Source organism: Octopus bimaculoides, chromosome 1 (genome assembly GCF_046866305.1).
Source record: "Octopus bimaculoides isolate indiv1 chromosome 1, ASM4686630v1, whole genome shotgun sequence".
NCBI lineage: Eukaryota > Metazoa > Mollusca > Cephalopoda > Octopoda > Octopodidae > Octopus > Octopus bimaculoides.
Window position 1 is genome coordinate 118,368,693 of NC_142928.1, and position 11,887 is coordinate 118,380,579.

An 11,887-nucleotide genomic window follows, 5' to 3' on the forward strand; every position below is an offset into this window, starting at 1 on the left:
GTGGGAACTGTGAGTGTAGCCGATAAACCCCGTTCTGGCCGTCCGTCCGCCTCTGGGAATCCTGCCAATAAAGCAAAAGCAGATGCTCAGATCAGAGACGACAGGAGCATAACTGTTGATGAATTGGAAGAAAACCTTGAAGTGAGCCATGGAAGTGCTTACAACATTGTCGAATCACTTGCCTTTTCAAAAGTGTGTGCCCGTTGGGTACCGAGAGAGCTGACTACCGATCGCAAGACTGACAGGGTCAATGCTTGCTCTGAACTTCTTGAACAAAGTCAAAGAGACAACACCTTCTTTTTGAGGCTTGTAACAGGTGATGAAACATGGGCTCATCATTATGAACCGGAATCAAAGAGGCAGTTAAAAAAGTTCAAGACGCAAAACTTTACAATCCTGAAACCCACTTTGGCTCTCCGATTATCCTTACCTACACTGGACATTGCAACTACAATTGGGTTCTTGCAATTGTACACATGGTCTTCTTCACACCTACCACTGAACCTTTCCTTCCTTACTTATTTCAGTATACGTGAAAAATCATGGTGACTGTCTTTTGGGATGCTCAAGGTGTCATTCTGGTCGATTTCTTGCCAAAAGCAAAAACAATAAACTCTGAGGCCTACATTGAAACCCTTACGAGGCTCAGACCAAGAATCCGATCAGTAAGACTTGCCACTCGACAATGACCTCCTTCTGCATGACAATTCTCGACTACACACAAGCATCAGGACAAGGGAGACAATCGCCTCATTCGGGTGGACAACTTTACCGCATCCTCCATACTCACCAGATTTAGCGTCTTCAGAATATCATCTCTTTGGCCCCATGAAAAAGGGTCTGAGAGGGAAATTATTCCAGTGGCGAGGAAGTGAAAACTGTAGTGAAGAAGTGACTCAAAGAACAGTCAACAGAATTTTACGGGGCAGGGATACATGCTCTCATTCGAAGGTGTAACATTGCTATTGAGAGAAACGGTGAGAAGTAAAATGAAATGTTGAGAAGTAAAATGATGTGATCCACAGAGGACCAGCTTCATTTTGATGTATGATACATGTTCTTGTGTTGGTACTTATACCTGTCCTAAACAAAATGGCATTACTTTTCGATTAACCCTCATGTGTGTGTTTATATATCACACACGCACACACACTTCTCACCAACACAATACACTCACACAGGCACGCATACAATCACACACACATGGGCATAAACAACACACGCACATACAATAGCAAACGCACGCACACACACGTACACAGCAACGCACATATACACAACATACACATACACACAAACACACACGCACGCACAAAAACATACACATACACACACGCGCACGTACAAAATACACACACACATGCACACGTACCCAACACCTACAACCCCACACAAACACACACACGAACACACAGATACTCAAAAACTGCCTGCTGACCCTCCACTCACCATTGTCCATAAGCACCCACTAACTATTCCTGCTACTAATTCCTTCCACTACGTCACACACACACACACACAAACACACATACACACTAACAGATAAACCACCAAACCATGCACACACACACATACACACACACATACATACGCACACACAAGTTTTGTTATCCCACACACACTCGCAGACTCTCGCGCACGCACAGATATTCACCTCCGTTTTTCACTCTCCTGTCTTAGAAAGAACTTTTCCCCCACCACCTCCTCTTCCGGTCCTTTCACAATGTAACCTCGGGGGCATCGGTGCCATTTTCCTCTTCCTCTGTTTTTCCATTCTCCGAACTTTTTGTCTTTCCGACGAAGGGCTCCGCCCGAAACGTCATACTCTCTCTCCTTCCTTTCCCGAGCGTCCAATAACACTATCCGTATCACGTCCTCACTTTGTTGCTTTTTTGTTTTTTTTTTAACCTATATATATATATATATATATATTGATAGACAGATAGAACGACAGACAGAGAGGCAGGCAGACAGATAGAGAGAGAGACTTGCCTGTCGCTATTATATACACTCACACGCGCGCGCACACACATATATAATCTTATATATATAATATATACAATACATACTTGCACATATATTACATAACAATATATATACACATAATAATGCGTAATATGCGTGCATATGTTGATGGAACAGTGGCACTTGCTGTCATGTTCTCTTAGATTCTGTATATAGCCTATTTTTTTTATTGTATTCTATATATCTAAATGTCTGAATGTGTGTCTCTGTCTCTGATCATGCATCGACCATATATTTCTACACTACAAGGAGAGACTGCTATGTTTTGTTATCTCGACTCGGGCAAATCACTCTATAGTAGGCCTACATTCATCCTATAATACATCGTGGCACTCCGTCGGCTACGACGACGCGGTTCCAGGTGATCTGATCAACGGAACAGCTTGCTCGTGAAATTAACGTGCAAGTGGCTGAGCACTCCACATACACGTACCCTTAACATAATTCTCGGGGAGATTCAGCGTGACACAGAGTGTGACAAGGCTGGGCCTTTGAAATACAGGCACAACAGAAACAGGAAAAAAAGAGTGAGAGAAAGTTTTGGAGAGTAAGTACAGCAGGATTCGCCACAATCCCCTGCCGGAACCTCGTGGAACTTTAAATGTTTTTGCGCGTTAAACACTCACAACGCCCGGTCTGGGAATCGAAACCGCGATCCTACGACCGCGAGTCCGCTGCCCTAACCACTGGGCCATTGCGCCTCCAAACTGTAATACATACATACATACATACATACATACATACATACATATATGCATGCATACATACATACATACATACATACATACATACATACATGCATATATGTGTAAACACACACACATATGTATACATATATGCAATGCACATGCATTACAAATTACACGTACAAACGTAAATACTGAAAATAAATATATAAACAGATCATACACGGATACAAAAACACATGGAAACATATATATATATATATATATAAGCTGTGGTTATATACATGTGGTTTATAAGTCAGATTCGAAAGCATGTGTTTTTTTTATATTCACTCTCACTTTGTATTACCTGAGGCTAAGTGTGTTTTACTAAACCGCTGTACCGGCAAATAGTCCTTTTTTTTTTTCTACCCTCTTCTCGACAACAAAATAACAGGATATTTTGCCTGTTTCCCGGAACTAAGTTCATGAAAATCTGTCAAATAGAATAAATTATCAGACTTAAAAAGCAAGCTAAACACTGGGACAACGTTTTGAAACAGAATGAAGAAACATATGTACATGTATGTATGTATGTATGTATGTATGTATGCATGTATGTATGTATGTATATATGAATGCATGTATGTATGCATGTATGTATGTATGTATATATGTACGAATGTATTATGTATGTATGTATGTATGTATGCATGTATGCATGTATGTATGTACGCATGTATGTATGCATGTATGTATGTATATATGTATGTATATATGTACGCATGTATGTATGCATGTATGTATGTATATATGTACGCATGTATGTATGTATGTATGTATGTATGTATGTATGTATATAGAAAAATACAAAATGGGACAAGGACGTAAACCATCCGGACAGTTAGGTGATACAAGAAAGGGACAACAAAACATCCAGATAGACGATACAAAGAACACAAGGACGGGTCATTCAGAGTTTTCTTTCCTCAGTCGAGTTCCAGATTATCTTTGCAATTTCGGCTGGCTATACTCTTTTACTCTTTTACTTGTTTCAGTCATTTGTTTGCTGCAATGCTGGAGCACCTCTTTTTAGTCGAGCAAATCGACCCAGGACTTATTCTTTGGAAGTCTAGTATTTATTCTATGGGGCCCTTATGCCGAACCGCTAAGTTACAGGGACGTAAACACACCACTATCAGTTGTCAAGTGATGCTGGGGGGACAAACAATGATACACAAACGTATATACACACATACATACACATATATACATATATACGACTGGCTTCTTTCAATTTCCATCTACCAAATCCACTCACAAGGCTTTGGTCGGCCCGAGGGTATAGTAGAAGACATATTCTCAAGGTACCACTCATTGGGAATGAACCCAGAACCATGTGGTTGGTTAGCAAGCTACTTACCACACAGTCACTCCTGCCCCTATATATATATATATATATATATATATATATATATATATATATATGCAATCACCGGACCAACTAGAAACAATCAATATATTAACTTCAAATCACTCCCTACCGTCTTAAAAATTAAAGTATTTATTGGATGATACATTCCTAGATGCATCTAAGAATACGATATGAACACGACTAGAATATACTTGTCTATGGACAAACCTATTTGTATAGTTTATTTTCGAGTCCTTGCTAATTTACTTTTTCCACCAGAAATTGCATTTATGACATTTAATCATTTTCAAATTTTCTTCTTCATCGAACCAACAACCAATAATTTTTTGCTGTTGGTGGAAGAACAAAATGTCACTCGGCAGCTGTATTTCCATTTTATTTTGTATCGTGATTGTTCACTCTTAAATTTGATTTCAGAATTCTCCTTTTCTTTAAACATCGTGAGAGGGTGAAAAACTATAACAGAAAGTAAAGAAGCAAACTATTTTACTCTCTCTCTCTGCCTAAGGTATGATAGTTCAACTTTCGGTTACACAACCAATATGACTGTAAATAGATGTCGGTCTGCTGACTACCTACTAGAATTTGAAAAAGCGATAAAGCGATTGCATTATGCAATTTCACTGGTCAGCTGTACAAAACATATGTAATACAAGGCAAACTCTCAAAAACGATTTTTTTATCTATTAAAAATGCTAAGCCTGAAATTCTTGACCAACGAAGTCGGCCTCATTCTGCCACAAATATATGGTGTACCTTAACAACAATCGCTACGTATTTACAAGCTCTTTCAATCGCACCCATTCCTACAATTATTCTTTACCTTTTGCAGGGAATGTTATTGAATTAAGTTTTTAAAACAAATACTATTTTAATAAGAACTATATTATGAATTATTAAATTATATTTAGCCATGGGTTGCATATATAATATATATATATATATATATATATATATATATATATATATATATATATATATATATATACGTACATATATATAGTCATACCTTCAGTGTACAGGTCTAAAGCAGATTTTGACAAATGTTTTAGTGGAAAAAGTGCCTCTCGTATATGTATATGCGCGCGCGCACCTAGGTAGTTTGTATATGTATGTATGTATGTATATATGTACGTATTTATGTGTGTGTGTGTGTATGTTCTACTTGCGCGCGCGCGTGTGTAATTTCCTTTTAGTATTTGTTTCTGCCTTGTTTACTTTTTGCCCTCTTAACTTTGACATTGCGGCCCTCTTGCCGTGGCGATAAAATAATTTTTAGGCAATATACAGGGTGAGGCGATTCAATCAACTGAAGCATTTATAGGTGGTGCCCCAGTATGACAGCAGTCGAAATAGTTAAATACGACTGAAAACGTTTTTATGAGAAGCTGTCTGTCAGGGAATGTGTGAGCCAACATTTGTGAAGGGACTGTGTTGAAAAATAACGGGAGAAAATTGGGTTGCTGGAAGTTCACGAATGGACAGGATTTCTACAACATATAATAATAATTCTTCTTCTTCTTCTTCTTCTTCTTCTTCTTCTTCTTCTTTATTATCATCATCATCATCATCATCATCATTATCATCATCATCATCATCATCATCATCATCATCACCATCACCATCTTTTTCTTTTACTTCTACAACTACAACAGCTACTATTACTGCTATTACTATGGCTGCTATTGCTGATACTACTACTACTACTACTACTACTACTACTACTACTACTACCACTACTACTACTATCAATGTCATTAATGCTCTAGATTTTCTCCAGCATTAGTTCTTGCATGATGTTGTTGATGATGATGAGGAGGAGGAGGAGAGGATATTGAATCTTCCTCATTGCTGTCATGGCTGACCTACCCACCCAATTCCTTGTTATCATCATCATCATCATCATCAGTCACATCGCGACCATCATCATCGTCTATGTCAAACATAATTTTCATCAACATCGTCATCATCATCATCATCATCATCATCATCATCCTCATCCTCCTCATCATCATCATCATTGACGATGTCATAATCTTTGTCGTTCATCATTATCGCCGTCGTCACCACTAATATCTGCCCGCCAACCTCTCCCCTCCATCATCACGATCATCACGATCATCCCCATCTCCACCATCTTCACCGTCGTCCCCACCATTTTATTCCTATCCGTATTTTCATTCTTCTGCCTGTTTACACACGGTTACATACGTAAGCCGGGGATGCAGCAAGATGTAGACGTTGGGACATAATGACGTGAAATCAAGCACCTGCTGAAGGAAAAAAAAATAAAGAGAAAAAAGAAGCAGCGATTCTTTATTCAAACTTAGCTGAATTCTGAATAAGAATATATTAATGTAGAACCATGGTCCAACTGAAACGGCTGGTGGCTGATGTTTCTTTCGCTCTGTTTAAGTTCATGCGCGCGAGTGTCTACATATATACAGACACACACATACAATACACACACATATATATATATATATATACATATATATGCATTGTTTGTAATTATGTATGCGTATATGTATAGATACATTTGTCGGCATATAGGCATATATCTGTAAGTATGCATATATGTGTGTGTGTATATATATGTATATATATATATATATATATATATATATATATATATATATATATATATATATATATATATATACATAGATACACTCATAGACACAATTATACATGCACACACAATCTGTAGAATTCGATGTGTTTTTCTTATGCACTTCGATTAGCTTCTGGTATTTGTGTATCGATTCTTTTTCTTTCTCTTTGTTTAAATTTTCCTTGTCTTTTTCCCAAATAATATATACATATATATATGTTTTCACACACACACATACGTATATGCATGTATATATATTTGAATTTATGTATATGTGAACATATACATGTATATATATATATATATATATATATATATATATATATATATATATATATATATATATATACATATATATATATATGTATATATAATTCTCAGTGCATGTTAAATGAGAGAATGATAGAATAGAAAAATAGACCTTGTTTGCTGTTGGCTTATATAATTTCTGAACAATCACGTTCTAATGTCTTCGTTAATTGTCAAAACACTACTGGCAATCGATTCCCAGTCACTAGTATTTATATAAGAAAAAATCACATGTTTACAAAGCATGGGACAATTTCTAAGGCAGCGAAAGACAGCCTTGTTATACAAATTTAGTCATTGGTTTGTGGTATACCTTAACAGCAAACATGCTGGAGGCTTTAATCTCAATTCTAACTATAGTGCAGTGATTCGGTTAGTAAGCAACCTTTAGAAAAGATGCGAGCAATAATAGGAAATATATTATTGTTTTCTGTCTCTCTCTTGTTCTTTTTTTATTGGGTTTTTCATTTTTACTGATTTCCCATAGGAATAGGAATGATGGTCGTTTTGTTTATTAGTTCAGTGTTGAGATTAAATGAGCTTTAGCATAGAATCGAATTCAGGTTCTCATCTTGGCTCAGAAGGATTAACGTTTTATAATCTAATAACTGTAAACTAAAGTATCTAAAAAAGGGGTGAATGACATAATGTTGTCTTTGCTGTTGTCGGGTTTTGTACCTAAGTCAGTTCTAAGTTATGACTTATAGGTAATGAAATACAAAATAAATCCTTGTATGGTTAATAATATACAAAATATATCCTTCAAACTGCTGCTATCGTACAACTCAGGTGTAACAAGCGGCCGGGGACCCGAAAGATGGCGATCCACACCCAGCCGGGACGAAACCAGCGGAAATTCCGGTGGAAGTCCGAAGCGCCTCTGACATGCAAATCGATCGTCGGAACCGGGTGTAGGCGCAAAAGACCAATTGAAATGTCTAGTAGCTGGTTTCCTCCGAAATTTCATCCAGGATAGCTGGTACCAGCGGGAGAACGATACGCAATTCTGTCCGGTAAAGTAAACGACTGGAAGACGTCCACGACCACATTATTCGATTTCACGATCTCCCTTTAAGATTGTAGTATGCGATTAGAAAAAACAAAAAGTTGGTTGCTATGTCTGGAAAGTCAAATAACCATTGATTTGTAACATAATATTATAATGATAGATAATAGAATGGTGTTAGAGTTGGAACCAATTTCAACGTATAAATGAGATTGCTTTGTTGTCTCAACACTCCGTTAGAAAGTATCCTGTTTGACAGAGTAATACTGGCTTCAAATTTGGCACAAGGTCAGCAATTTCGGGTGAGTTTACAATGACCCCAGTGTTCAACTGATACTTATTTCATCGACCCTAATAAGATGAACATGCCTAACTAGACAAATTATATTGTATTATATTGAACTGTTATGTCCTTATTGCTTGAAACGGATTTTTCTCAAATAGGTTTTTAGAGATGTGTGCATATATGTGTGTGTATACGTATATTGTATATATTTGTGTGAATGTGTGTATGCGTGCATGTGTGTGTGTGCGTGTGTGGGCGTGTATGTATATGTATATATATACATAAAAATGTATATATGTATATAAATACGTATATATATACATATATATATATGCATATATATATATGCATATATATATATGCATATATATATATATGCATATATATATATATATATATATATATATATATATATATATATATACATGCATCGTAAATCTGAGAGTAATAAATTTAAATAATTTATTACCTGTTGTTAGCATGCATAAACAAAAATCAAAAGACATAACATTTTTAGTAATATAAAGTGTGTATCATATTTTATACACAGAGAGGAGACCCTTTGTACACTTTATATATATATATATATATATATATATATATATATATATATATATATATATATATATATATATATATATATATATATATATATATATATATATATATATATATACAAGAATAAGGGCAGAGAATCGTCAATTAATAATAGAATTAATAATTAACAATTCTGCCAAGTAGTTCAGTATGAAAAAAACCTTTATCGGTAAGACTATTTATCATTATAAATATACAGGGATTAGCAATTGAGTTGCTTCTCCAACATACTGAAAATTTAGAAATAGCAGTCAAAGAACTACTGATTCCAAACTACAAATTTTCTCCAAAGTGGATGGCGATATTTATGGCACACATAGAACAAAAAACCGGAGGGAAAAGCGTAAACAAGCCAAGCCTTTAGTTAATTGGATACGAATCGTTTCATGGTTAAGTGAATGGAAATTTCACTATTCCAATCTTCAGCCTCAATATTCTGATAAATTTGAAAGTGTCTCTAAAAAAATTCACGGTAATCTTTGGCCATGCGACACCAAAAATCAACGATAAGAAAGGCACTTACGAATTCATCGGCTAGCGAGTTCAGGCACCTCACCTCAAAGAAATCTATTCCATGTGCGTCACAAATAGTCCCGTATGAAAAAAAGTTCCGTGTCGAACTGGATTACGGTTTAGCCATCTAACTTAGAGATATCAAATATAAAATATACAAGAATAAGGGCAGAGAATCGTCAATTAATAATAGAATTAATAATTAACAATTCTGCCAAGTAGTTCAGTATGAAAAAAACCTTTATCGGTAAGACTATTTATCATTATAAATATACAGGGATTAGCAATTGAGTTGCTTCTCCAACATACTGAAAATTTAGAAATAGCAGTCAAAGAACTACTGATTCCAAACTACAAATTTTCTCCAAAGTGGATGGCGATATTTATGGCACACATAGAACAAAAAACCGGAGGGAAAAGCGTAAACAAGCCAAGCCTTTAGTTAATTGGATACGAATCGTTTCATGGTTAAGTGAATGGAAATTTCACTATTCCAATCTTCAGCCTCAATATTCTGATAAATTTGAAAGTGTCTCTAAAAAAATTCACGGTAATCTTTGGCGACACTTTCAAATTTATCAGAATATTGAGGCTGAAGATTGGAATAGTGAAATTTCCATTCACTTAACCATGAAACGATTCGTATCCAATTAACTAAAGGCTTGGCTTGTTTACGCTTTTCCCTCCGGTTTTTTGTTCTATGTGTGCCATAAATATCGCCATCCACTTTGGAGAAAATTTGTAGTTTGGAATCAGTAGTTCTTTGACTGCTATTTCTAAATTTTCAGTATGTTGGAGAAGCAACTCAATTGCTAATCCCTGTATATTTATAATGATAAATAGTCTTACCGATAAAGGTTTTTTTCATACTGAACTACTTGGCAGAATTGTTAATTATTAATTCTATTATTAATTGACGATTCTCTGCCCTTATTCTTGTATATTTTATATTTGATATCTCTAAGTTAGATGGCTAAACCGTAATCCAGTTCGACACGGAACTTTTTTTCATACGGGACTATTTGTGACGCACATGGAATAGATTTCTTTGAGGTGAGGTGCCTGAACTCGCTAGCCGATGAATTCGTAAGTGCCTTTCTTATCGTTGATTTTTGGTGTCGCATGGCCAAAGATTACCGTGAATTTTTTTAGAGACACTTTCAAATTTATCAGAATATTGAGGCTGAAGATTGGAATAGTGAAATTTCCATTCACTTAACCATGAAACGATTCGTATCCAATTAACTAAAGGCTTGGCTTGTTTACGCTTTTCCCTCCGGTTTTTTGTTCTATGTGTGCCATAAATATCGCCATCCACTTTGGAGAAAATTTGTAGTTTGGAATCAGTAGTTCTTTGACTGCTATTTCTAAATTTTCAGTATGTTGGAGAAGCAACTCAATTGCTAATCCCTGTATATTTATAATGATAAATAGTCTTACCGATAAAGGTTTTTTTCATACTGAACTACTTGGCAGAATTGTTAATTATTAATTCTATTATTAATTGACGATTCTCTGCCCTTATTCTTGTATATTTTATATTTGATATCTCTAAGTTAGATGGCTAAACCGTAATCCAGTTCGACACGGAACTTTTTTTCATACGGGACTATTTGTGACGCACATGGAATAGATTTCTTTGAGGTGAGGTGCCTGAACTCGCTAGCCGATGAATTCGTAAGTGCCTTTCTTATCGTTGATTTTTGGTGTCGCATGGCCAAAGATTACCGTGAATTTTTTTAGAGACACTTTCAAATTTATCAGAATATTGAGGCTGAAGATTGGAATAGTGAAATTTCCATTCACTTAACCATGAAACGATTCGTATCCAATTAACTAAAGGCTTGGCTTGTTTACGCTTTTCCCTCCGGTTTTTTGTTCTATGTGTGCCATAAATATCGCCATCCACTTTGGAGAAAATTTGTAGTTTGGAATCAGTAGTTCTTTGACTGCTATTTCTAAATTTTCAGTATGTTGGAGAAGCAACTCAATTGCTAATCCCTGTATATTTATAATGATAAATAGTTTTACCGAAAAAGGTTTTTTTCATACTGAACTACTTGGCAGAATTGTTAATTATTAATTCTATTATTAATTGACGATTCTCTGCCCTTATTCTTGTATATTATATATATATATATATATATATATATATATATATATATATATACATCTATATATATATATATATATATATATATATATATATATATATATATATATATATATATATATATATATATGACTATACATATTATATAACAGACCCTCTTCTATTTAACATTATCATAAAACAAATGAAAGAAGAAAAAGATCTTATCACCTTCAAACGAGACCTGGACACATTTCTTCAGGAGATACCAGATAAGCCACCAATACATTGCTACGTCTCAGTCAACAAGGATTCCCTACCTGAATGGGCATGATACCTCAAAAC